We start from the raw sequence: 27,923 nt of genomic DNA, 5'->3' as shown, positions 1-27,923 counted from the left end.
CAGGCTGATGAGTGGCTGTCAGTGTCATCTTGTGATTACAAACAAATAAGCAAAGGCCTCTGCAGGATAAATATATAATAGGCCTGCAATTTAAAATGTGCACAGATGCTATTATAATTAACGTAGTAGGTATTTCTATTGCACTGCTTCATCTCTGCGGGGCCCTGAGGATTCCAGAAGTTCCCAGGCACTCAGCCAACATGCATTCAAAATTATTATTATAGTACTATAATAATACTAAGGACAAAATCGGTAACAATAATAATAGTTATTTGTCAGGTACTGTGCTAAATGCTTTACAAATATCATCTCATGTGATAATTGTAACTACGGTGGGATTAGGAGCTGTTGTTATCTCCATTTTACAGTTGAGGAAACTGAGGCAATCAGAGGTTAGGTGATTCGTGCCCTAAGTTACATAGTTAGTATCTGAGGCCACATTTGAACTTGGGTCTTTCAGATCTCAAGCCCAGCATTCCATGAGCTGCATCACCTAGCCAACCCTAATTATTTACTGCTTATAGTGTGTCAGGCACTTTCCTAAGTGCTAACAATAGAAAGAAAAGCAAGGAGTTCACATTCTAAAATCCCACAGACTGAGATCAAAATCTGTTGTTCCCCATGTGGGATTTCTTGATGAGGATACTGCAGAGGTTGGCCATTTCCTTCTCCAGCTCACTTTGCAGGGGAGAGCTCTGAGGCAAAAGGGTGAAGTGACTTGCCCAGTATCACGCAGCTGGTATGTGTCTGAGGATAGATTTGAACTCATGAAAAAGATCTTCCTGAAATGAATAGATGCCCATCAATTGGAGAATGGCTGGGTAAATTGTGGTATATGAATGTTATGGAATCTTATTGTTCTGTAAGGAATGACCAGCAGGATGAATACAAAGAGGACTGGCGAGACTTACATGAACTGATGCTGAGTGAGATGAGCAGAACCAGGAGATCATTATACACTTCGACAACGATACTGTATGAGGATGTATTCTGATGGAAGTGGATTTCTTTGACAAAGAGAAGATCTAACTCAGTTCCAACTGATCAATGATGGACAGAAGCAGCTACACCCAAAGAAAGAATACTGGGAAATGAATGTAAACTGCTTGCATTTTTGTTTTTCTTCCTGGGTTATTTATACCTTCTGAATCCAATTCTCCCTGTGCAATAAGAAAACTGTTCGGTTCTGCAAACATATATTGTATCTAGGACATACTGCGACATATTTAACTTGTATAGGACTGCTTGCCATCTGGGGGAGGGGGTGGAGGGAGGGAGGGGAAAAATCGGAACAGAAGTGAATGCAAGGGATAATGCTGTAAAAAATTACCCTGGCATGGGTTCTATCAATAAAAAGTTATTAAAAAAAAAAAAAAGATCTTCCTGATTCCAAGCTGGACCTTCTGGCTGCCCACCTCTATCTTTCTCCTTGTGGATGCTTATGTTTCCTTTATCAAGTTTTCTGATTAACAGTAGGACCCTAAGTGTGTACTTGTAAGAGATGGGAACAATGAAAATAGAATGGGGCACACCATACCTGGACCATTTCTCTCTTATTACTTGAGTTTTACACTCCTATTTCAAGTCTTCCTATGTCCTTCGAGGCTCAGTGAAAATCCTACTTCCTACCAGCAGCTGTCCTTGGTCTCCCTTAATTCTAGTGCCTTCCCTTTGAGCTTCCCTCAAAGTTTTCTTGAATAAATCTTGTTTGTGCACAGTTGCTTGCACATTCTCTCCCTCCATTAGAATGAGACAGGGACAATTTCATTTTTAATTCTGCATCTCCAGTGCTGAGTTAGTTCTAAATAAATACTTATTGACTTGAATTGGATCTGTCCCAGGGGAATGGCGGTCCCTGCAGCTGTCCCAGGGGCCAGACCTCCAGAGCACCATGGAAGTGGACAGCAGCTGACTTGAGGACTGGCAGTTGGTGCTAGCTGTAAATGGCCCAAAGCCTTGTCTGTAGAGTAGAGAGAACAGTCGTTACCGCCATGATGGCAGTACCCAAGACAGCAGAGACCAGCACGGGACGCACCTTCTCAGCCAGAGAAGGGGAGAGACACCGATTCCCTTCCTGCTGCCTATGCTCCTCCCTTCTACTTGCTTACAGTGTGTGACCCCCAGGGAGGCCCGGACACCCCTTCAGCCATTCAGGGTCTGCGTATTTTGGGAGTACCCCTCCAGCCCTCTAACAGTATAGGGCCCTGAGTGAGAGAAGGCTGGTTAAAGACAGATGACTCCATGCAGAAGGACTTTTGTTCCCTTTCTTTTTTCCATATTCCATAAACCATGTGGTAAAAGAATGTCGAGAACCAATACCCCTCAAAGGGAGGCTGGAGGTCACTGCCTCAATGTGCTCTGGGATTTCAAAGCCATGGATTTCAAGGTTTGGGGCTTTTAAACTATTTTAAGCAATATTCCATCTCATCCTCTGAATGCCAACTGTTCGGTGTTATCCCCTGCAACAGCAAGTGTCACAGTGTGGTAAGGAGATTGGTGGGCATGGGCTGAGTACTCTCTGATAGCGAGAGGAGATAGGGAAGTCCTTTTGGGAGGCTGTCCCATGCATGGACTGGAGAAGATATGAGCAGGAAGCCTGAGATCAAGGATCATGGCACCTGGGGGATGACACTGATATTATACTCCTTTGCTAGATAATTAATATAGTAACATGCTGTCTTCCTGCAGGCTGAGGGAAGAGAGCACATGAAATGATTTGGAATTTTTATACTAGCAATCCCACTACTAGACTACTTCAAATAGTCACATATAGGGGACAACATAGTGCCACATTAGTGAAATTAATTCCTTAAGTAAGTTATTTAATCTTCCTGAACCTGAGTTTATCAATAAAGGAAGAGATTTGGACTAAATTATTTCTGAGGTATTTTCTAATCTTACAGATGCTCCTTTATTATTATTTTTTTGGCTTTTATTTTCTTAATCATCAGTAATAGTGCAAGTATTAACTTGTTTATTTTAAGAAAGGATCATTATGCTTTAAAAGAAAAAAAGAGGGGTTGAGAATTGCTAAATTGAGAATTCATTCCATGGATTTCAAGACATGTCTTTTGATTGCTCTAATGTCTTTTCTGCTATCTTTCTGGTCCCAGTTATGTTCTAAATCATTGCCAAATAAATGATCTTTGGATAAGAAAGGCATTCCTATACTCAAGATTCAATGGGCGTGGGTCTCTTAAATTTTTTAATGAACTAGGCTCCTGGTAAATGGAGCTATATGAATATCCAGGATACTGTGGATTCATAATATTAAAAAAAAAAAAAAAAGTACCCCAGAGTCATCTAGATCTTCCGCACAAAATGGGTACTTTGGTACCATCCCTACTGTTGGAGTTATTTCTTACTTCCACACGTTCCATTTTAAATTGTAGTAATGGTAACTTTCTCCTCATGAGACAGGGTATTCTATCAGTCAGGGATGCCATTTGGGATGGTTGAGATATGTATTTAAAATATCTCATAGGAGAGACTCGTTTGACTTGTTTCTCAGAATGAGTAATTAATTGTCTATGCATTAGCTAATTGTGTTGGGAGTCTCACAGCTCAGAAGCTTGAACATGAAGGGAAAATACAGGTGAGTGGATCTTTTAAAAACTGAATGAATATTAACACCAAACCTTCCTAATAAATAGGGAGGGTAGGATAGGAGAGCAAACCACTAGCCACTTATGGCCTTAATTTATTCTTTCTCAGTTGTTTTCTGTGAGATTATCTCAAGGGAAAGATTTGATTAAGGAGGGAGATAACAGATCTGTGTCCTGAAACAGGGAAGTACCATGCTGAGTGAAATTAATAAAAGATACATTATTATGAGGCTTTCTTATAATGTGAAATACTATAATGTAGGAAATTTTATCCTGTGGCTGAATTTTCACAGAAAATGTTTTTTCCTGACAATTCATAGATCAATTTGATAGTATCCCACCTGCTTTCAAGGACTAGTTATATTAGGTATGCAAACTCACGCTTGTGGTTTTTCTCCAAAGACATAATATGTTTAGGAAAGTACCTTGACTTTTGGACTGGCTTCTATTACTATGCTAGCTGTGTGACCTTAGACAATTCACTTCACGTAGCCTGGGCCCAGTTTCCTCATGTATTAAATGAGGGGCTTGGAATAGAGAATGGGTCCCTCATATTTTCTGTAATGGACTCCATCTGTAGGTAAGACGTGGATAGAGTAAAGAGAAAGGAGAGAAGAAGGGAGGGAAGGAGCACATAACCCTCCCAAGATATCTTGAGGTTTACTAGACTAGATTTCTTTACTAAGGGCCAAGCCTCAAACCCAAATCACTCTTACTGATTGGCTAACAATAGATCCCAGGCCAAGCCCCATCAGCTCATTTTCAGATCCTGATTGACTCAGAATGAATGTAAATAGCAATCATTTCTGAGGGTCTTCCCCTTCCAGATTTATTTAATTGGATTTTATTTTATTTCTTGGACTAGGTGAGAGAGAGTCCATTCTTTGCCTCAACTGCTACCTAGCCTTAGTCACTGAATGGATGCAGCCTCAGTAAAATGAGACTTGTTGAAGGCCTTAACTGAAACAGGCTCCCATCTCCGGTCATCCTGATCTGTATCTGGCCACTAGACCCAAATCACTCTGGAGGGGAAAGTGAGGCAGGTGACCTTGCACAGCCCTCCCTCACTTAAATCCAATTCATTTGCATGCCATGGCATCACCTCCCTGATGTCATGGTTCCCTCTGAGAAAGGACCCCACTGGCTATATATATATATATATATATATATTTAAATGACCATGGACTCTGGGTTAAGAAGCCCTGAACTAAAAGATACTTAAGGTTCTTTCCTTTAGTTATTTAAAACCACTCATCCCTTCTATCTCTATCTGTTGACACCCCAACAGATTCTCTAATTGTCTTCCCCAGCTCAAATCCATCTCCTCTGGAAGGTTTTCCTGAGCACCCCAGCCCATGGTAAGCTCTGTTCCTACATATAGTTCTCTATTTACAAGAGCAAAGTGGGCAAGAGGACAAAGTACAAACGCTTTGAGATCAAGAAGATTCCTGGGGACTTCTTCCTTCAACCTAACCTTGGTGCTATTCTCCAACCTCAGAGAAAGAGAAGAGGTGGAAGGAGAGAGACAGAGAGAAACAGATAGAGACAGAAACAGAGAGGGAGAGAGAGATAGAGAAACAGAGAGAGACAGACAGAGACAGAGACAAAGATAGAAACAGAGAGAGAGACAGAGAGTGACAGAGAAAGGAAGGGAGGGAGGGAGGAAAGGAGAGACAGAGACAGACAGAGATAAAGACAGAGAGGCATAAAGACAGAGACAGAGAGAAAGAATGAGAAAGAAAAAGGAGAAAAAAGGGAGAAGGGAGGAAGAGAGAGAGACACACAGAGACCATTGGCCGAAGGGTCACTGCTGATTGTAGGAATCCCTTTCTTCTCTTCCAGCTTTGGGTATTCCTGGGAAAACCAGAAAGGCTTAAAATGCTTCCATAGCACTTCTAGTATGACAGATAGGCCACATTCAGGATTTATAGGAACTAGAAACTCTGATCTATGTTCAGATCAATATGGTAGGTTATGAATCTCTTGAAGGCAGGACCCATGTCTTATATTTAATTCAATTCAATTCAATAAAATAGGGAATTCTATGTGCACAATAAGTGATGGAGATGCAAAGATGAAAATCGCTGCTCTCAGAAAGACTACAATCTAGTTTGAGGAGAGCTGTGAACATAAGCCATGTGAACAAATAACCATAATACAAGTTACAGTGGTCCAACAGGAATGAGCGACTGAGAAAGGAGAGATGAGGATGGGATGGGGGGATAGCAGGACAGGTTTCATGGAAGAGGCAGTGCCCTCAAAGGAAGACAAGGATTTCAACAGGCAGAGTTAAGGAGGAAGTCTATTCTAGATGTGGGAGTTAATATTTACACATGGAAGTAGCAGGAGGCAGGAGAAAATCAGGGAAAATTTAATAATCCAGTTTCATTGAAATGTGCTATGAAGAGAAATAGTATGAATCCAAGCTGGAGGAAAAATGAAAATATTTATTGAGTCAAAAGTAAGCTCCCCTACTCTGCACCCAAAATTCAATGAACAATGATTATGTGCCATACTGTGCGCAGAACATTGTGTGTGAGGGTAGGTGAGTAAAAGATTTTCCTTGGGAGTTTGCATGATCACTCCTCCTACCAGTGCAGGCCCAGAGTAGGTGATCTTCAAGAACTGCTGACTGACTTGTGGCCATAAGCCTTTTAAAATTTACCTAGGCTCCTCCTTGGACACATAGTATGTTCAAAGAAACTCCTGCTTGGTGGGCCCAGGTAGAGCTGATATTGACCCGGAGAGGCCAGAACCACTTCTGCCTTCTGTGAGGCATGAGTGGTAATCTGATACCAGGATCCTACTGGGGGAAATACAAAGATTAAATGTCACAGCGGACTAAATATAGACCCCAAGTCTGGCTTGCACAAAGCTTGAATGTGGCCCACAGGCTTACTATAAATGACTTGTTGTCAATTTTCCCCTGGTCCCTATCCATTTCTGTGAGTCTATCAACAGTGTCTGGCTATTGGGCTGTTTATTTGGAATTGTTCCTCTTGTTGGAGGGCCAGGCCTCCCTTGTCTCTCAACCATCCAGCTTTCATGTAAATATATCTTGCATGTTATTTTATGCTCATCAAAACATAGAGAAAACATGGTACGTGGAATGAGTGCTAGATTTGAAGGCAGAAACCTTGGCTTTTTTTTATTTGTTTAACAAAAAGAAAAAAAAAGAAAGGTGGTGAGAGAAAGAGGTAATTTGGGAGGAAAAGACAAAGTGTGACATAATGGGGAAGGAGGAAATCCTAGAATCTGGGAGATCTGGGTTCAAGTATTCGGCCAACATGTATTTGCTACCTGACATGAAAAGTATCTTAATCTTTCAGATGCTTGGGGCATAGTGGGGCATTTTCTACACAGTTTCCTATTCAGTTGAAATCACAAGCCTAGACAAAAGGAAAAAGTTTTCTCCCCACTGCCATCTGTATGTTTGTATATATGCATATACATATAATACAAACATATATATGTGCAAATATGCTTACCTTTGCATAGGTATATAAGAATATGGACTATATAGTGAGACTTTCAAAGCCATTTTAGAGGTAGCAGATCTTTGGGATAATAAGGAAAGACACAGTCCTTACTTTATGGAGTTCACCATCTGGTGGAAGGGAACTCTCCTTAAACAAATAGCTTCGACACAAAATAAAACCTGATCACTGGAGGAGAACAGCCACTGGTGTCTTAGCCAGAAGAGATTCCTTTTCTTCATGCATTCACATTCGCCTCCTCCCAGCCTCTACACTTTCTGCTCTCCACATCCCCTCTGCTCCTGTAGCTGACCACTTTACCCTTTCACTGGCTACCTGTGCAGCATCCCTCACCCTGTGCCCATCGCTCCAGGGACTGCTAAGTGGCCCATTTAGCTGATTTCTCCCACTCTGAATCAGTTCACAAGGTAGCCTCAACCAGCCTCCAAGGAGCTTGATACTCCTTCCTTTTGACCTCCTCATCGCATTCTCCCCAGAAGGGAGACCAGGTCATTCTGGAAAGGCGCACTTCAGTCAGTGAGCTGCATCCTGCCCCCACCTCCCCCATCCTGCCCTGCTTTAGATATACACTCCAGTATCTCTGCCTCACGGACAGGTAACCCACAGGGTCATGAAGTATCCCACACATCTGAAGGCCAACATGGAAATGTTTGGGCCATTAGATGGCTCAGGAGTTGAGGAGATTCACCTTCCTGAGTTCAGATTCAGCCTTAGACCCTTACTACCTGACTCTGGGCAATCGTTTAAATTTGTTTGCCTTGGTTTCCTCATCTGTAAAATGAGCTAGAAAAGGAAATGGCCAATCACTCACGTATCTCTTCTGAGGAAACCCTAAATGGGGTCACAAAGAGGCAAACACGACTGAGAAATGGTTGAACAGCAATAGCTAGTGTGGATTCAGATCCACCTGAGTTCCAAGCCAACCTCAGACACTCTGAGTTTGGCTGTGTGACCCATTTGCCTCAGTTTCCTCCTCTAATGAGCGGAAGAAGAAAACGGCAAACCCCTCTAGCGTCTTTGCCAAGAAAACTCCAAAATGAGTTTTCTCAAACAAGACAACACTGCCCTCACTTCCCACTCTCCATCCTTTGAAACTTTATAGCATCCATCAGTAACTGAGGCAAAAGAGGTCCTCCAGCTGGTGTCTGAGGGTGGATGGGAACGCCTCTCCTCCCTGACCAAAGAGCTCTCCTTGCTTTGTCTCACAGTCTTCTCCCTCCCCTAGGAAAGACTAGACCTCATGCACCTGCACTCCGTCATTCATCACTGGTTCCTACCTGTCTGCGGAAACCTGCTCATATGTCTCCCAATCCTTTTTTTAATTACCTAGTGTTTTACCTGTTGATTATCTGTTGTTAATTACCTATTAATTACCTGTTGTTTTATCTCTTTCTCCACTCCTTCCCTGCTAAATTTCTTGAAAAATATTTGTAACCAATATCACCTCTCTCCCAATACTGACTTTTATTTTATTCTTTGGTAAAACTGCCTCTATTGAGAAGGTGGTGCGGTGGGTAAAGTCCTGGTCTTGGAGTCAGGAAGACACGAGTTCCAATGTGGCCTTATATGTCTACTAGCTGTGGAACCCTAGGCAAGTCAGTTTCACAACCAGTATTTTAAATAAGGATGAAACAATAGCATCTTCCTTCTAGGATTGCATTGAGAAAAATTACTTAATTGTCAAGTATTCTATCCTTAGCCCTCCTTTCTTCTCTCTAAACTTTTCAGTAATTTTGCTGCTAACTGCCTCCATGAAGATTACTCCCAAATTTGTCTCTCCAGTCTTGCGCCTTTTTCTGAGGTCTCTATCCCAGGGGATCTTAACCTTTTTGTGTGTGGCAGGCTCAGAAAGCCTATGGATTCCTTCTCAAAATAAGGTTCTTAAATACATAAAAGACACAGGATTTCAAAGGAAACCAAATGTATTGAAATAGCTATCAGAAAATATTAAAAGTAACAATGACAGCAATAATAACAAATTCGCAGACCCCCAGGTTAAGAACTTCTGATTAAGAAGTGGCAGAGTGGCAAGAAGCCATTTAGTGAGCTCTTAGCACTGAAACCCCTCCAAACAGACACAGAAAAATGTATCAGATCAATTCCCCAGGGGAAAAGCCAAGAAAAAAAAAGTGAGTCGTGTTTCTAGCCTAAGTCTGCATAGAGTCAGAGAAATATATGGACTCTTGGGTCTGTCTAAGAATGGCCAACCATACTAAGGTCCAGGGAACAACTGGGCACTGGGGCAAGAGGTGGCCTCGGACCCATACCAGATACTGCCCAGGGCCCAGTTTTGGATCACAGATCCATACCCAGAGCCAGTGTTCTAGGGTAAGGAGTGACCACAGACTCCAGCAATGTATGGAAAGAGAAGTAAGTTCAGAAGCAAATGGCCAAGGTATAGTTCAGTCCACAGGCACAGAACAGAGATTCAGTTCCAGCCTCTAAGCCAGTCTGAAGCCTCCAGGACAGTAGCCAGTACAAGAATACCAAACAAAAGTGTAGCTTGGAAACAGCAAGACTTTCCATCCGGCCAACAGTGGCTGAATTCAGCCACAAACCATTATTGCTGAGACCCAAACCCAGATCCAGAACTTGCAGAGCTCAAACGGACTTTCCTGGATCAGAATATTTTGGCATCAGGAAAAGTTTGCAAGCCCTGAGATCCCTGAGATCACAGAACAGCCAGCCCATCAATTAATACATCAAGAAAGCAATAACAGGATCAGTCGAGACTCCCTACAAAAATATGTAGTGTCTGCTGCTAATATCAAATCTGAAATCAGAAAGTAAGCTGGGAGAAGGAACAAATAACCCACTCTAAAAAGCTATCATAACATGTATGTTCATGACATAAACTCAGGAGCTGGGGCTGCACCTTTTCTGAGATAATCTTTGGTCAACGTCTTTTAAAAGCAACAAGTCATCATCTAATATTTCCCTTTGATCAGGCCAAATTAAAAGAACAGGCATTTGACTAAGTAGGTTAGCAAAGTAAATAAGAAGAAAAAAAATCCTCCCCCTTCAAAAAAATCCCTAAAAACCTAAGTGTATGGGGAGAGATTCCTAATGAGAGATTAATTTTCCCCTTTAGGATTACACTCAATTTTGTTGGGTTAAGTTATTCTTGGTTTAAATTACTATTCTTTGCCTTCTGGAATATTGCATTCTAAGCTCTCCACTCCTTGGGAGTGATGTGATGCTAAATCATAGGTGATCCTGAAGAAGGAAGGATGTAGCAATAACCCTCAGGCAGCCTGACTTTGGGAGTGATTTAGTTGGAAATGATGTATTTCTTTCCCTAGATTATCCTACTCCAGTTTATTCTACATGACCAGAATGCTATGGCTACAAATACTGCTGGCTATCTGATAACAGTCAGTGATAGCAGAGTTTTTCAGACCAATGAGCAACAATAATCAGGTATTTAAAGTTGATGCAGACACAGAGCAAAATTGGGGGTTTGACACTTGACTTGGCCAAGGATCACTTGACACTTGACTGAGTAATGACTAAGGTCATTACTTTACCTAGGAATCTCCATATCCCACCCTAGCCCCCTGAGCATCCCCAAGAGCTCTGACCTAAGAATTGTGGGTGCTGTTCCTCAACTCTACCTCTAGCACCTGGTCTTTCTAATTTTTCCCTATAAATTTATTTTCTTTTTAAAAACAATTACTTATTAATTTTTTGTTTGTTGAGGCAATTGTGACTCTTAGCCCAGAGTCACATATCTAGGAAGTGTTTGAACTCAGATCCTCCTGACTTCAGGGCTGGTGTTCTGTCCATTGCACCACCTCGCTGCCCCTAAATTTATCTTCTTGCCCTGGTTCTTTGGTTCTTCTTTTGGAACTCTTTAATTGGCATTATGATTATAATAAGCTTTGCTCTTTGTTTTGGAGATGGATCCGAGCCTGCAAATTCTTTTAAAATACTTCACGGTGCTGGTCTGGTGCTGGTGCTGGTCAACCTTTTTGGGGTCCCCCGTGAACTCCAACAACTTTAAGTGCTGCTTTTCAGTAACTGTCCTTTGTCCTAAGCAGTGATTTTCCTTCTAATAAGGAAACTCCCCTTACCAATGCAACTGTTGAGTCATTTATAGTCCTAGAGAGTTGCATGAGTGCTTTGAGCAGTTAATTACTCAGCAATTACTCAGGATCACCAAGTCAGCAAGATCAGGCACAGTCAGTCCCTTAACCCAAGTATTTATGACGCCAAGGTCACCTCTCTATTTACTATATCACTACGCTTCTCAGTTGTTACTACTGCCTTTTTTGTATAATTATAATTAATATGAAGTCTGTTTTCTTCATTCTTTATCTTTGAATTCTCTAAAGTTGTCATTTCTTATGACACTAATGGGGAGGGGGTGAGGGATAAGGGGGTATAACTAGATGACACAGTGGACGAGTAACACCTGTTACAGAATCAGGAAGACTCATCTTTCTGAATTCAAATCTGGCCTCAGGCACTTATTAGTTGTGTGACTCTGGGAACATCACTAAATTCTGTTTGCCTCAGTTTCTTCATCTGTAAAATGAACTGGAGAAGAAACTGTCAAACCATTCCAGGATCTCTGCCAAGAAAACCCCAAATGGGGTCATGAATAACTGGACACAACTGAAATAAGTGAACAACAAATAAAAATGGCACTAATGAAGTGTGCTGATAGAAAACAATTTATTCAGTTGGATACATCAATTGCTTCTAGCTTTACAGTGACAAATTAAGCTGTCATAAGTATTTTTGTACAGATTGGCTTTTCTTCCCTTTTAATAACATTGTTAGGGCATATAGTAGGATCTGTTAGTGGGATCATTGGGTCAAAGGGAAATAGCAATCTTGTAGCCCTTATCAAATATTGTCATACTGCTTTCCAAAAAGATTTTTTTGGGGGAAACAGGAAGAAGGAAGAATATACAGAGCTGACTTTTTTGGTTTGGAAACTCCTTCCACCAAACTTGTTCTTCTATAACTTGACAGTATAAGGGAGTTGTTGGGGAACTGAGAATTGAGGTAATAATAAATAACTATCTTTATATAATGCTCTATGGTTTGTAAAGCACTACGCAAATATTATCTTGTTTTATCCTTACAACCCTGAGAGATAGGTATTATTATTAATCTTATTTTATAGATGAGAAAATGGAGACAGAGGGGACATGACTTCCAAGTGTCTGACCTCAGCTTTTCCTGACTCCAGGCCCAGGACTCTACCACTGCACCATCTGGCTGCCTACAGAGGCCTTTTGATCCAGGACATACCAAGTCAGGACCTAGAGGGACTTGCAGACCACCCCCAGGGCATCCAGAAGCCTTCCCCATTACTGCTGTACCCCAAGTTGTCACTGGGGCTCTCAGAAACAAGTTGGTTGAGCAGGGATGAATGTCTGTCTACCCCGAGGTAGCCAAGAGCTGGTGGTGGCCTAAGGCGGGAGCTCCTCCGGGGCTCTAGCACCCGTGGACACCAAGTCACAGTAATAATTATGATAACAATTGGCATTTCTAGGGCACTTTACATGCACGGCCTTCTGGGAGCCGCAGAGCTCTGAGGGAGCTATCGCAAGTCTGCTTGTGCCCGCTCCCAGAGGCTTCCTTACAGCACTCTCCCAGACTGCCCTTCTTCTGGGAAGGCCCCTCTCATTTCCTCTCTCCGGGTGGCCCGTGGGGGCTGGGAGCAGGAAGGGGAGAAGGGAGGGCAGAATGTAGGGAATTCTGACCCTCCGAACACCTTCTTTGGGACAGGGTAACGGTCCAGAGGGGGCAGAAGTGGGTTCTGAACCTAGAACTGCCCCTCCCTGGCTGGAGAGGATTGGAAAAATCACTGTCTTTGGGAGCATTTTCTCTTTTCTGCCCTTGGTGGCTCTCCCCGACCGGATTCTATTTTAGGGATCATTTCTGTGGCCCTCACAGAGCAGGGTCAGAGACAGGCTGGAGAGGATTAACCCATGGGTGTGTGGAGGTAACTGAGCTAATCCAATCCCATTCATTTTAAAGTCATAGCTTTCCCATTGTTTTGGAGACAACTGAGTTCCATGCCTAGTGGTAGGAGGAGATGCTTTTTAATCACAAGCTATTTCTGAGTCACTACTAACTGCTGCAGGCTCTCCTGGAGGCAGGGGAGGGACGAGCTCTCCACCTACTTGAGAGCCATGGGAAATGCATCTGTCAATAATAGTTCAACTTTTCTCATTATCTATTCTGTTGATGCTTTAAGCATTTTGTATAGTCCTGAGTCATCAATGTCAATTTATTTTTTAATCCACCCATTCGTGTACCAATACTGATGAATTTTAGTAGCTTTACTTGTCAATTTATCTTCCCAAAAAGAATATTAAATAATCAAGGTAGCAAATTGTTCATCTAATTATTAACCATAATCATAAGAGAAAAAATTTCTAGTTGTAAAGAAAAGCAAATGCTAATTCTTTTTTGGGATGAAACATTTCTTATACAATTACTATGTGAAAGTCTCCTCTAAATACTGAGGAATACAAAGAAAGGCAAGGTAAAAAGTAATCCCTGCATTTGAAAACCTTACATTTATTGGGGGAATGAGTGGTGTGAAATGTTATATTTGCTGTTGAGTAGGTAGGGTGAAAATAGTGAAAGGGCTTAAGAAGAAAATCTAGACAAAGTTCTTTAGGAAAATCTGAGGTGGAAAATTTTTCATAAAAAATAATTGTTTTAATTGCTGATTTGAATTTGCATATTTTAAAAAAAGTAATGAGATTAGCCATATCTAGGGGATGGTATAAGAACAAATACCTATAAATACATAGCGGATGTTTGAAGGAAATCTTTTAATAATTACAAAGTGAAACCTCCCCCCTCTCTCCCTGCTGAATTCCCAAACATCTTTTGAAATCTATTACACTGAAGTCGCTCTTCCATGAAACATTATTTGATTCCCCCATCATTTATTACTTTCCCCTCCATCAGCTATTTACTTTTCTCCTTTGTACCACTCTTATGTATTTTATGTTTACTTGTGTTTGTGATGCCTTCATTAAACTGTAAATTCTATAAAAAGTAGGGATCTTGTCATATCTAAACTCTGTAGATTCTTCAGCATTAAGCACAAACTAGATACTTAATGAGTTTGTTGGGTGAATGAATCCATTCCCTCCATCTAGGGTCTTGAGAAAAACGATCATTCAACAATTATTAAGTGGCTGCTACGTGCAAGATCCTATGATAAGGACCAAAGAAGATGAAAACAGAAATGTGATTCAGGGCTGTGCTCAAGAAATTGATAATTCCAGCCTGGAAGCTGCATGATTTTAGTGGAACAAGAAGTGGACTTTGAAGTCAAAGGAAGAGATGAGTGTCCTTGCTCTGTCCCTTATAATCTGTGTGATCTGATCCTGAGTAAGTTACTTAAACTCCCTGAGGGGCCCCTTTATCCTCCTCCACAGAAGGAAGACAATGATACTTACATTACCTATTTCAAAGGTTTGTTTGGTGTAAATGACTCCTTTTTGGAGACTGGCTAGTGCTAGGGGCCAGTTCCTCTTCAAAAGGCTCCAATCATTCTTTTTTCTGTGGCCTTTGGAACAGTGGTTGCCCAATTTTTCAAGGTCCTCCTCTTTTTCGAACTAAAAACATTTCTCAGACACCCATTCCCCTCCCATCTCACCAGTGGGATCTAATGTTCGATAAATTGACAAGGTTCGAACTGAGAGATTCTGCAATAGCTCTGCTGTTCCCCACTGGGATTTACAGAAGAGGGGGCCCCCAACAACCACATTAAGATGAATTGGGACTGTATCTTAAAACAATCTTTGTAGAAAAAGTAGAACAAACTGAAGCTTTTAAGGCCTGCACACCTAAGCTAGTTGTCTCGATGGCCACTGAATCCAACTATAAGACTACTTTTCTTTTTCACATTAATTTTCAATTAATAATCCAATCTGGAACAATTTGGAAGTTTTTTTGGAGAAGTTTTTTAATAAGTTGAGCTCATCACATATGGGTTTAATGCATAATAATTTGTTTCTAAATGCTAAGATTACCATTGGCAATAAAGATAGGAAGTAAAAATAAGTTTTCTATATATAAAGCAGATTTATTTCTTGATTCATATGGAATTGTTTCGACTCTCAGTTTATTAATCATTTTGTGTTCCCCACAATAAGGTACTGTCCATGCATTCAGTAATGATAAATGGTTTCTACCTGTGAATATGATATTGATTTTCAATATTGAATTTATAATCTATCCTCTTAATACTTTAACTAAATGCTTTTTAGGATTAAATTAAATTAAATGTTTTTAAGAATTAAAAAATGAATTGGGAACTATTTAGCAAAATACAAAAAATATAAGTAACATTACATTTTAAAACTAAGTTGATTTGCAGCCAGCAATTATGTATGGAGTAGTGACTCCTACTTCTATTAGATTTGGACACATTGGTATGGCGTCCAGGTTGAAGATTTATATACAAACTCTCCTAGACATCTAAGGCTCTCCACAATCTGGCTCCTAATAATAATAGATGATTTTTTAAATGGTGCCTTAAAGATTGCAATTGGGATATACATGTAATAATAATTCTTGGCCTTATGTAGTGCTTTAAAGTTTGCAAAGCATTGGACAAATGTTACTTCATTTGCTCCTCAATGACAGAACTTATACCACTTATACCATACATGATCCTATTTGAGATGCCTAACTTTATAAGGGAAGTCAGCACAAGTATTATTACCCCCATTTCACAAAAAAGCCTGAGATTTCTTATAATAATATGTTAGATATATTAATTAAATATAATACTAATAAATATATAAATAATGCCTTACTTATAGACACTTAGTAAATGTTAAAGGCAGGATTTAAATTGAGATCTCGTTTACCTCCAAGTCAGGCAATCCATCAGACCTCCCGCCCTCTGTAGGCCTTATTTTACAGGTGAGGGGACTGAGGCAGGCAGAGGTTACGCGAGTAGCCCAGCTTTTCCTGACTCTGGGGCCTGTGCTCTATCCACTGAGCCACCTAGTGGCCTTGACATTACCTCATCTAACCTCCCAGTAACTGGGAGGTAGACAAGGCGGGCAGCTAGGGGGCGCAGTGGGAGGAGCACCAGCCCTAAAGTCAGGAGGACTTGAGTTCAACACTTCACACTTCCTGGCTGTGTGATCCCGAGCACGTCACTTAACCTCAATTGCCTCAGCAAAAAATAAAAATCAAGCAAGGGCCTAAGGAGACTTTTGGGGCACAGAGGTGGCGCAGTGGAAAGAGCACCAGCAGGAAGTGAGTTCAAATTGACCTCAGACACTTAAACATTAAACCTAATCGCCTCAGAAAAAAAAAAGAATCCAGGTTCCAAAACCTCAGGCAGGTCTCACCTCTGAGGCCCAGAAGGCCACGTCTGGATCCTGGGCCACAAGCCTGAGGAGCTAGACCAAAACTAAGGTTCCCTCCAGCTCTAAGATGCCATAACATCTATAAAGAAAGTGGAATACTGGAGAAAACACTGATTTTTCTGTCTCACTGAAGAAAATAGTAAATAAATTTGGAAGAAAATAAGGAAAAGTAATTTTTTGAAATTCCTAAAGAAATATATGGCTTACACAATTGACTAAAAGAAATGCATCTTTGACAGGTTATTTATCAATCAAACTTTTATTTTGTGCCACGTAATTGCTGGGAACTGGAGATATAGGAGTCCCGGCCCTAAGGAAGTTTCTATTACAAGAAAAGCGTGAACTGCTCACTGTTCACAAACTGCCTTGCATTAAGACCCGAAGTAAGCCAAATCTCCAAGCCTGCCTGTCAAAGAGAAGAGGGAATAGAGGCCAGTTTAGGTTTCAGGCTTTACAAGATACAACCCTCTGAGTGATCCTGGGTGCTGTGACTGCTGGAATGTTTTGGGGAGCGGGGTGATAACCTGGAGGCACTGACAGGGTCTCTGCCAGATGGGCAACTTCAGGATCACCTCAGGAAGGTGTGGCCATCTACCCCTGCCCCGTGGCACTGGGCATCCACACTCATTCACCAACTCTTGTCCCACAGACGAAATGAGTTAGCCTGTCGGATGGGTATAGCCAAGCTGCTGTAATCTGAGGTAAGCTGTACAGCTGACCTCTTTGTAAAATGAGGACTTGATTCTCCAATTGATAAATGGTTAAAGGATAAGAACAGACAATTTTCAGATGAAGAAATTGAAAACATTTCTAGTCATATGAGAAGGTACTCCAAATCACTATTGATCGGAGAAATGCAAAGTAAGATAATTCTGAGATACCACTACACCTCTCAGGTTGGCTAAGATGACAGGAAAAGATAATGATGAATGTTGAAGGGGACGTGGGAAAATTGGGACACTGAGGCAATGTTGGTGGAACTGTGAACACATCCAACCATTCTGGAGAACAGTTTAAAACTATGCTCAAAAAGTTATCAAATTGTGCATACCTTTTGATCCAGCAGTGTTTCTACTGGGCTTATACCCCAAAGAGATACTAAATAAGGGAAAAGGACCTATATGTGCACGAATGTTTGTGGCAGGTCTCTTTGTAGTGGCCAGAAACTGGAAACTGAGTGGATGCCCATCAATTGGAGAATGGTTGGGTAAATTGTGGTATATGAATGTTATGGAATATTATTGTTCTGTAAGGAATGACCAGCAGGATGAATACAGAGAGGACTGGCGAGACTTACATGAACTGATGCTGAGTGAAATGAGTAAGAGATCATTATACATGGCAATAACAAGACTATATGATGATCAATACTGATGGATGTGACCCTCTTCAACAATGAGACGATTCAAACCAGTTACAACTGTTCAGTCATGAAGAGAGCCATCTACACCCAGAGAGAGGACTATGGGAAATGAGTATGGACCACAACATAGCATTCTCACTCCTTCTGTTATTGTTTGCTTACATTTTATTTTGCTTCTCTCGTTTTCTAGTCAACACAATAATTGTATAAATATATATGCATATATTGGATTTAACATATATTTCTAAGTTTAACATATACTGGACTACTTGCCATCTAGGGGAAGGCATGGGAGAAAGGGGAGGAAATTGGAATACAGGGTTTTGCAAGGGCTAATAGTGAAGAATTGTCCACGCATATGTTTTGAAAAATAAAAAGTTTTAATAAGAAAAAAAGAAAGAAAGACAGACAATTTGGCAAGGGACTGACTAAGCAAAATCATTCCAAGGGTAAGTATGAGCAGAGGAAGGGGACAACAATTGGAAAAGATCTGTAAAGATTATAATAATAAATTATTTTTTACCATCAAATAAATAAAATAAAATGAGGGCTTGGCTTGGGCCCAAGGTTCCTACAATTCTAATTCTCAAGATCATCCTTTAAGGAGTGAATAGTTACAAAGGGTTAGTTGAGGCCTCCTATAAAGTAATTTAGGAAGTTGATATAGATGAAAAAGGTGAGAAAATCATAGTCTTGAAAGAATCAACTGTTAAGGGGCAGGTCAATTCTCTTAGAGCCTCCACAGCTGTGGATCATAACATCAGAAGGAGTTGCAGGGCAGCCTTTGCTGACACAGGTGTCGCAAACTGGGAATGAGATAAATTGGAGGCAGAGGGAAGAGGAGAGAGGTCATGAAACAGCAGTGGCCTCTTAGTCTCTTTGTATCATTTTCTCACATGAGGAGATCCATTCTGCAGGTCTGTGTTGGATCCCCAGCAGCCACTGTCAAGTGGCTCCCATGACACAACAATCAACTTCCCAGCCAAAGTAGGAATCCTGTCCAAAACATCCAGGACAGGCAAGAAGCCCTCATGCTATATCTTAATGTAAAAGGTGATTCCCATTCATTTTTTAAACTACACCATACTGTACACTGACTTAAGATTCCAGAGACACTTAATCATGGCTGTCATTAATTAGCTATGTGGTTTTGGGAACAAAGTTTCTTAATACAAAGGGAACATTACTTTTTGCTGAAACAATCAGAGAAAGTCAATGGAGGAAAGGGGTTTGAGATGACTTTTGGAGACTTGAAAAAGGAATTCTAGGTAAGCAAGAATTTAAATAGGAAAAATGAGTAAAGAGGTAAAGCTTAGGACACAAAAACTTGGATGAATAAGATATTTTGCCCTAGAATCAACTGATGCTACTTTAGATTAAGGGGGATGAGATTTGCCCTAGAATCAACTGACTGTGGGCTGAATAAAAATGTATCTCCCTTTCTCCCTCATAATTTTCCTATGGAGAGACATTCATAAATGTGCAAAGGCAGTCCAAAGCATTGAAAATTCTGATAGCAATTTGAGTGGTCTGTTGTTCTCATCCAGTCATGTAGCCATGTCTGACTATTTGTGAGTCCATGGATTTTTGCGGAGCATACTGTTCATGGAAAAGACTGCAGGGAAAAAGGCAGAGAGAATCGCCTTTTACATTTAGGTGTTTCATGAGGGCTTCTTGACTGTCGTGGATATTTTAGGGGCAGAAAGGTCAAAAGGCCACAGAAGGGCTAAAACCATTCAAGTAATGACCAAATAAGCTTCTGAGAGTAGAGCAGTACAACTGGTATCATGAGTGGGATGATTGACCTTAACAATGCACATGTAGTTTATGCTTTGAATATATGCTATTTATATGTGTGAACCACTGCTGCACATCTTATATGTTTTTTATATATATTATATACTTTATATATTTTTATGTTTTCTGTTTTATGTACTAATGATATGCATTATACTGATGTATTATTGTTGCTTTGTATGCTTACTAACTGTACCATTTTATTGTTTCATATTCACATCCTATATATCAGGCATATTCCTGGGCCTTTTTTAGGAATACTAGTAATATATCCTACACATAATTTAGGTATCTAATCACAAATATAGTGATAATTTGCATTATGCTATGCTTACTGCTTGCAATGTTAATGGGGCTACATACAATAGAAAATAGTTGGTTACCATGAATGTCATAACTTGTTGTTCAAGTATATCTTGTAAAACTTTGTGGGACTATAAAATCTTTTGCTGAGAGGTAGGGATGTAACAAATTCCCAGTTAGGAAGAGCCCTTCTTTGAATTTCTTGATTTCTGACTAGAAACTGAAGAAGAGACCCTGGAACTCTGAAAATCCTTGAAGGAGAAAATCTCCTTCAACTCTGCCTCAATAAGGGACCCTGTCCCAAGTCCTTTTTCCTTTAAATGAATTTAAATTTTGACTGCTTGAGGGGAAATGAAGAGAGGACCCCGAAACTCTGAAAATCCTTAAAGGAGAAAATCTCCATCAAGTCTGCCTCAGTGAGGGACCCCGCCTATGGACAAACAGTTTCATGGTTGTTATCTGGGTGGGGTTGGCTCAGTCCTGAAACTCATTGAATTTAATTCAAATTCTAGCCCTAGCTGAAACCAAGCAAGGAGCCAACCTGGGACTCCATCCACAGGCCCCCTTTAGCTAAATCTCTCATTATAAACAGAGTCAAACTAAAATCTTCTCTTTGCAGAGGTTCCAAACATGCCACGCTATGCTATGCTTGGCATGCCAAAGGCCTCTGCCCACTGGAATACTGTTTCCAGTACTATCCTCACTTTACCCTCACCTATTTCCTAACTAGACTTACTTCCAATCACCATAGTAAACCTCTTTTATCTAAGTTTTTGGGTCTGGAAATTCCTTTACAGAGAACTTTTTGCACTGCCAGAAGGGAGTTCCCCAAAACTCACTACCCTTGTGCCGAATCCTGAGGGGTTGCAGGGAAGCCAAACCCCTCCATTTGATTCCCTGAACCCCAAACCTGCCACTAGACCTCATTTAACTTCCTGACCACCAGAAACCCTAATTTCATTTGGGTTCCCCAAATCTAAACCTCATCAAAAAACCACTGTACAAAGAGCCGAGAATCATCTAGTACTAAACAGTGATGAAATGTGGTTAAATGTCAGGGGAAATAGAGTTCTTTAAGAGAGAGAATGGACTATGCAGCTAGCTGTGGGATTGCCAGACACAGGGGAACTGGACTAATATCAAGAAACAGTCACACCAGATCGCCCACCACGGAAAGGAAGGCCACTTGGCTGGACTCTTCTTGCCTGGCAGAAGATCTTTATCTTGAGCTTCTGGAATTGGAGACTATGGCCATCTGGGTTTCTGGGAAATCAAATGAGATTATTTAAACATACAAAGAGAAGTGCCTACATTGGGATTTTATAAAGCCCAGGATTGAGAAGTTCAATAGTTCATTTGGTCAAGGATTCACTGAATTTAAAAATCTGACAGTAACTTCCCACCTGTCCCTTTTCATCTATTTATTTATTTATTTAAAATAACTTTTTATTGACAGAACCCATGCCAATGTAATTTTTTACAACATTATCCCTTGCACTCACTTCTGTTCTAACTTTTCTCCTCTCTCCCTTCATCCCCTTCCCCAGATGTTAAGCAGTCCTATACATGTTAAATATGTCATAGTATATCCTTAATACAGAAGGTAGAAATAACCTGGGAAGAAAAACAAAAATGCAAACAGTACATTCATTTCCCAGTGTTCTTTCTTTGGATATAGCTGCTTCTGTCCATCACTGATCAATTGAAACTGAGTTAGATCTTCTCTTTGTCGAAGAAATCCACTTCCATCAGAATACATCCTCATACAATATTGTTGTTGAAGTGTATAATGATCTCCTGGTTCTGCTCATTTCACTTAGCATCAGTTCATGTAAGTCTCTCCAAGCCTCTCTGTATTCATCCTGCTGGTCATTTCTTACAGAACAATAATATTCCATAACATTCATATACCACAATTTACCCAGCTATTCTCCAATTGATGGACATCCACTCAGTTTCCAGTTTCTGGCCACTACAAACAGGGCTGCCACAAACATTTTGGCACATACAGGTCCCTTTCCTTTCTTTAGTATTTTTTTGGGATATAAGCCCAGTAGCAACACTGCTGGATCAAAGGGTATGCACAATTTGATAACTTTTTGGGCATAATTCCAGATTGCTTTCCAGAATGGTTGGATTTGTTCACAACTCCACCAACAATGCATCAGTGTCCCAGTTTTCCCACATCCCCTCCAACATTCATCATTATTTTTTCCTGTCATCTTAGTCAATCTGACAGGTGTGTAGTGGTATCTCAGAGTTGTCTTAATTTGCATTTCTCTGATCAATAGTGATTTGGAACACTCTTTCATATGAGTGGAAATAGTTTCAATTTCATCCTCTGAAAATTGTCTGTTCATATCCTTTGACCATTTATCAATTGGAGAATGGCTTGATTTCTTATAGAATCAGTTCTCTATATATTTTGGAAATGAGGCCTTTATCAGAATCTTTAACTGCAAGGATGTTTTCCCAGTTTGTTGCTTCCCTACTAATCTTGTTTGCATTAGTTTTGTTTGTACAAAGGCTTTTTAATTTGATGTAATCAAAATTTTCTATTTTGTGATCAATAATGGTCTCTAGTTCATCTTTGGTCACAAATTTCTTCCTCCTCCACAAGTCTGAGAGATAAACTATCCTATGTTCCTCTAATTTATTTATAATCTCATTCTTTATGCCTAAATCATGGACCCATTTTGATCTTATCTTGGTATACGGTGCTAAGTGTGGGTCCATGCTCATCTATTTATTGATGACATTATCGATCACATATATAACACTGAGAGGAAGAATAAATAATAGTGTTCCTTTGCTAGTGGCTCCTAGGAATGTTGGTGCTCTAGGGTTTTCAGAGACAGTTTTGTGACAGTAGGTACCCTAGAGTCGGAAAAATTCATCTTCCTGAGTTGGTATCTCACTTCAGATATTTACTGTGCAATCCTGGGCAAGTCATTTCACTCTATTTACCTCCATCTCCTCCTTGATAAAAGAGGCTGGAGAAGGAAATGGCAAATCATTCCAGTATGTTTGTCAAGAAAATCTAAAATGGGTCACAAAGACTCAAGCACAACTCCACAACAAATACAATGTTTACTACCTTTCTATATTTTATAGTAAATGTACCTAAACTATTCTTTGAATATGATTTTCTTTTGGGTCATGCATTAGGGATTGAAACAATCATTTTTTTTTCCCTGAGGCAATTGGGATTAAGTGATTTGCCCAGGTCACACAGCTAGGAAATGTTAAGTATTTGAGGTCAAATTTGAACTCAGGTCCTGACTTCTGGGCCTATGCTCTATCCACTGTGCCATCTAGCTGTCTTGAAGCAATCATCTTAATGGGAAATAAGACATGAATGATATATTACACCTAAGGTATATTTTCATAAAATCAGATTTCATGTGGCATAACAAGCCAAAATTATGACACATTCAAGAAATACTTCATGCAAATGATTCTTTTCTAGTTTTAAAACCTGAGGGAGAGCCTAGAAAAACTGGATCAAGGTTAGGGGATCAGAAGTCGGCTATAGATAGTAACCTCAACAACTTTGGTCAGCTGGTGAAAACCGTACTGCCAATGGGAGATCCCTTTAGTGGGGAGAAGATGGAAGAAAAGAACGAAGGAAACAAACATTTATTAAGTGGCTACTATTTGTAGAATTTTTTTTTACACATTTTACAATATTTATTTATTTTTTTACAAATTTTATCCTATTTGATCCTCACAACCACCTTAGGAAACAGATGCTATTATTATCCTTATTTTAAATATGAGAAAACTGAGGCAGACAATAGTTAAATGGCTTGTGCAGTATCACAGAGCTAGTAGGTGTCTTGAGTTTACATGAGTCCAAGCCCAGTGATCTAACAACTTTACCATTTACATGGACTTGTGATTTTATTGTAATAGAGAGCTCCCTTCTGCTAAGGAGAGCATTTTTCTGTAACAGTCTTAGAGAGTTGCCTTTAGTGATGGGGATTAAATTTGTCACTTGTGGAAATTTTCATCCCTATTGTTCTAGGTAGGATGTGTATCATCATTTCTACACCAAGATTCTAGTCTATTGTGATGGAAAATGCCATCCACTTCCAGAGAGAGAAACATGGAGACTGAATAATGATCAAAGCATAGTATTTTCACCTTATTGTTGTTGTTTGCTTGTTTTTCTTCCTGTGTTTTTTCCTTTTTGATCTGATTTTTCTTGAGCAGCATGACACAAATAGGGAAATATGTTTAGAAAAACTGCACGTTTGTTATCTTGGGTAGGGGCAAGGGAGGGAGAGAGGGAGAAAAATTTGGAACACAAGGTTTTGCAAAGACGAATTTTGAAAACTATCTTTACATATATCAGGAAAAATAAAATGCTATTATTAAAAAAAGGGGAAAAAAAAGGCAAAGGCAAACAACGTGTCTCATGTCAGAATAAGAGCTCCTTGACCAGAGGCTGTATTGTTTTCTTTTTATATGCCCAGCATTAATACAGAACTTAGTTAATATTCATTCATTTATTTTAGAAAAAAAAGAGATGATCTGGTCTAATTTCCCTGTTTTATTGATGAGGAAGGGAAAGAGAAAGAAAGTGATTTATTTAAGCTCACAGAAGAAATAGATGAAGTGGGAATAGAACCTGCTTGTTGTTTCTCTTCTATCCCCTACCTCCCAGGATGGAGCATGTTTGTTTATTTCTTGGTATAAAAGAAAAAGTATTGGTCTTTAATTCAGAAGAGTAGGGTCTGAATCCTGTTATTTATTGTATGACCTTGGGCAAGTGATCTAACAAATAATATATTTGTAAAGTACTTAGCATTGTACCTCATATAAAGTGGATACTAAATAAACGTGGGTTGTTGTTATTGTTTTTTTGTTTGTTTGTTTGTTTGTTTTTTCTTGCTGAAGCAAAGGGTTAAGTGACTTGCCCAAGGTCACAGGCCAGGAAGTGTTAAGCATCTGAGATCATATTTGAACTCAGGTGCTCCAGACTTCAGGAGTAGTGCCCTATCCACTGCCCCACCTAGCTACCCCAATGTGGGTTGTTTTTTTTAACCTTTATGCTTCTTGGCCTCGGTTTCCTGTCTATAAAAATAGGAGGTTGTATCTCTCAACTCCCTGCTTACTCTCCATTTCTGATCTTCCTACTGCGATTCATGGTTTTCTGGTCCTAAGCACAACAGATATCTGAGTGATGGAGCAGATACACACGGGAATATGGCTGGTCTGTGGCTTCCTTTGATTCTGTCCTAAAAGCTCTGTAGGGAGAGAGCAAGGCTCTGGTGACAGGCGATGCATCTGCTGTCTCTGTTGGCTCATCATAAGAATGTTGGCCGCAGGAGGATGACTATTTTTGGCCATGTCAGGTCATAAATATCATCTCACTTAGGAAAGCAGTGCCCATCAGTGCTAAGGAAGCATGAATGTTTTAAAGTACAAGTTCAATTTAACATTTTTTCATTCACTGTCTTTACACTGCCTCTAAATGTTTCACAATACATCTAAGTCTTATCTCCTCAAAAAGACCACGGCTTACTTGAGGGCAAAAGATAAATATCACATACAGTTAACACTTAATAGTAATATTACAATAATCAATATTTGTATACATGCTGCAATGTACAAAGCATTTTTCTCACCCTTATGGAAAAAATAGTGCAAAAAATTCTAAATGATTTTTTAAAATCTCAGCTCCCATGAGGCTACTTATCATGTCTTTGCTGGTAACTCACAAAGCTAAATATCTAGAACCTTCCTCTCCTCTGAACTTCAGATCTGCTTCACTAATAGTCTCTTGGACTTCTAGACTTAGAAGTTTTGGAGATAGTTTAACTCAACATATTCAAAAATATAGCTTACAAATAAGCAGGACCAGGAGATCATTATATACTTCAACAACAATATTATATGATGACCAATTCTGATGGACCTGGCCATCTTCAGCAATGAGATGAACCAAATCAGTTCCAATAGAGCTGTAATGAATTGAACCAACTACACCCAGGGAAAGAACTCTGGGAGATGACTAAGAACCATTACATTGAATTCCCAATCCCTATATTTTTGCCTGCCTGCATTTTTTGATTTCCTTCACAGGCTAATTGTACAGTATTTCAGAGTTTGATTCTTTTTGTACAGCAAAATAACGGTTTGGACATGTATACTTATTTTATATTTAATTTGTACTTTAATATATTTAACATCTACTGGTCATCCTGCCATCTAGGGGAGGGGGTGGGGGGAAGGAGGGGGAAAACTGGAACAAAAAGTTGGCAATTGTCAATGCTGTAAAATTACCCATGCATATAACTTGTAAATAAAAAGCTATTAAAAATTTTAAAAAATATATATATATAGCTCACAGTATTCTTTTCTTCTGTTCTTTGAAAATTCCCTCTCCCTGTCCAGGGTACCACTATCCTGCCTGGCTCTCAGGTTCATAATCAAAGTACTTTCATTAACTCTTTCATCTCCCTCACCCCACTCTTCAATCAATTGCCAAATATTGATGTCTACTTTCACAACGTCTATCTCATCCAACTCTTTCTCTCCACTCACAGAGACGCCACACTCCAGATTATTGCAAAGACCTTCTAACTGGTCTCCCTGATTCCTCTCTCTCCAATTGCAAACCACATAGCTGCCAAAGTCATTTTCCTTAAATACAAATCTGACTATATCACACCTACTGAAAAAAACCCCACTGGCTTCCTACTGCCTCTAGGATCAAATGATCAAACATAAACTCCTCGGTGTGGCTTTTAAAGCCCTTCACAAACTAGCCCCGTCCTTTATTTTCCACCATATTATTCATTATTCTCTTTCCCAAGCATCTTGGTCTAACTAAACCTTCTTTCTGATCCTCACACAATTTACTTAATCTCCTATCTGAATGTCTTTGTCTATATCTACGCTTGGGATGTACTGCTTCTCTACCTTCATCTTACAGAATTTCACTCTTCCTTCAAGACACAATTCATCCAAGGCAATCCCAATAAACTTTGGATAGAAAATGGCATCTGCATCAAGAGAGAGAACTATGGAAATTGAATGTAAATCTCTCTCTCTCTCTCTCTCTCTCTCTGTTTTTCCCTTTTGTTTTGATTTTTCTCTCCCATCATGATTCATAAAGAAATGTGTATTTTAAAAGTCATGATACATGTATAACCAGAAAAAAATCATTAATGAAAAAAAGGCATAATTCAAGCCACTCCCTTCGGTATGTAGTTTTTCCTGATTCCCCTGTTAGTGCCCTCCTTGAATGATTGCTTTTTATTTCGTTACCTTTTATTTCGTACTTATCTTGCTTATATGTAGACGTGTCTCCTCAAATAGAACATAAGCTCATTGGGAGGAGGGATTATTTCACTTTTTTATTTGTTTCACCAGCACAGGGCCTCGAATATAGCAGATGCTTAATGAATGTTGTGGAATGGAATTAGGCTATTTACAGGATTTCACGCCTGCCAGGCCCATGGTCACGGAGGAGAAAGATCTCGGAACACAAATATTTCACGGAGAGCCTGGTTCAAATTCAGACTTTGCTCCTTCTAGTTTTGTGGCCTCCGGAAAGTCACAACTTCCGTTTCTTCTTCATTGGAGGGGGGGAGGGAGAGGAAAGTGGGAGGGAGCGGTGCACTAGATGACCGTTACTTTGCCTTCAAACTCCTAAACCCAAGACCCCACGACCGAGGAGGCGTATGTCAACTGAGGGAAGTACTCCTAAGTGCAAGCCAAGAGTCCTACCTTGGCAGGTGGGCCCGCGGATGCAGGGAAGCCGCGCTCCGCCCCGGGTGGGACGGGGTTAATCGAGTGAGCCCTGAACCTGGTCAGTTACCGCTTCCAACTTGGAGGCCTTCAGGCCAGAGTGTGCGCAGGCGCGTGCAGAATGTTCGGGGCTCGCCCGGCTCACTTCGGGCAAAACGGGTTAAGCGAGGGAGCCCTCTAGTGGTTGATTAGAGCTCCTCCTCCTCCAGCTGTCCGGTCAGAATTGCGCGCA

At 40.2% G+C, this 27,923-nt stretch overlaps 1 protein-coding gene across 2 annotated transcripts in view; it reads right to left on the bottom strand.

Moving 5' to 3' along the window:
- The window catches only part of CNBP (CCHC-type zinc finger nucleic acid binding protein), an 89,803-nt gene extending 61,891 nt beyond the window's left edge, over positions 1 to 27,912 (bottom strand). For both annotated transcript variants that reach the window (XM_051983561.1, XM_051983554.1), the window contains exon 1: positions 27,671 to 27,912. The gene's annotated coding sequence lies outside the window, so the exon portion shown is untranslated. The remainder of the gene's footprint in view (positions 1 to 27,670) is intronic.
- Positions 27,913 to 27,923: the final 11 nt, after the last annotated feature.

This window comes from Antechinus flavipes, chromosome 1 (assembly GCF_016432865.1).
Source record: "Antechinus flavipes isolate AdamAnt ecotype Samford, QLD, Australia chromosome 1, AdamAnt_v2, whole genome shotgun sequence".
In the NCBI taxonomy this organism is placed as follows: domain Eukaryota; kingdom Metazoa; phylum Chordata; class Mammalia; order Dasyuromorphia; family Dasyuridae; genus Antechinus; species Antechinus flavipes.
This window is presented reverse-complemented; position numbering and strand designations above follow the sequence as displayed.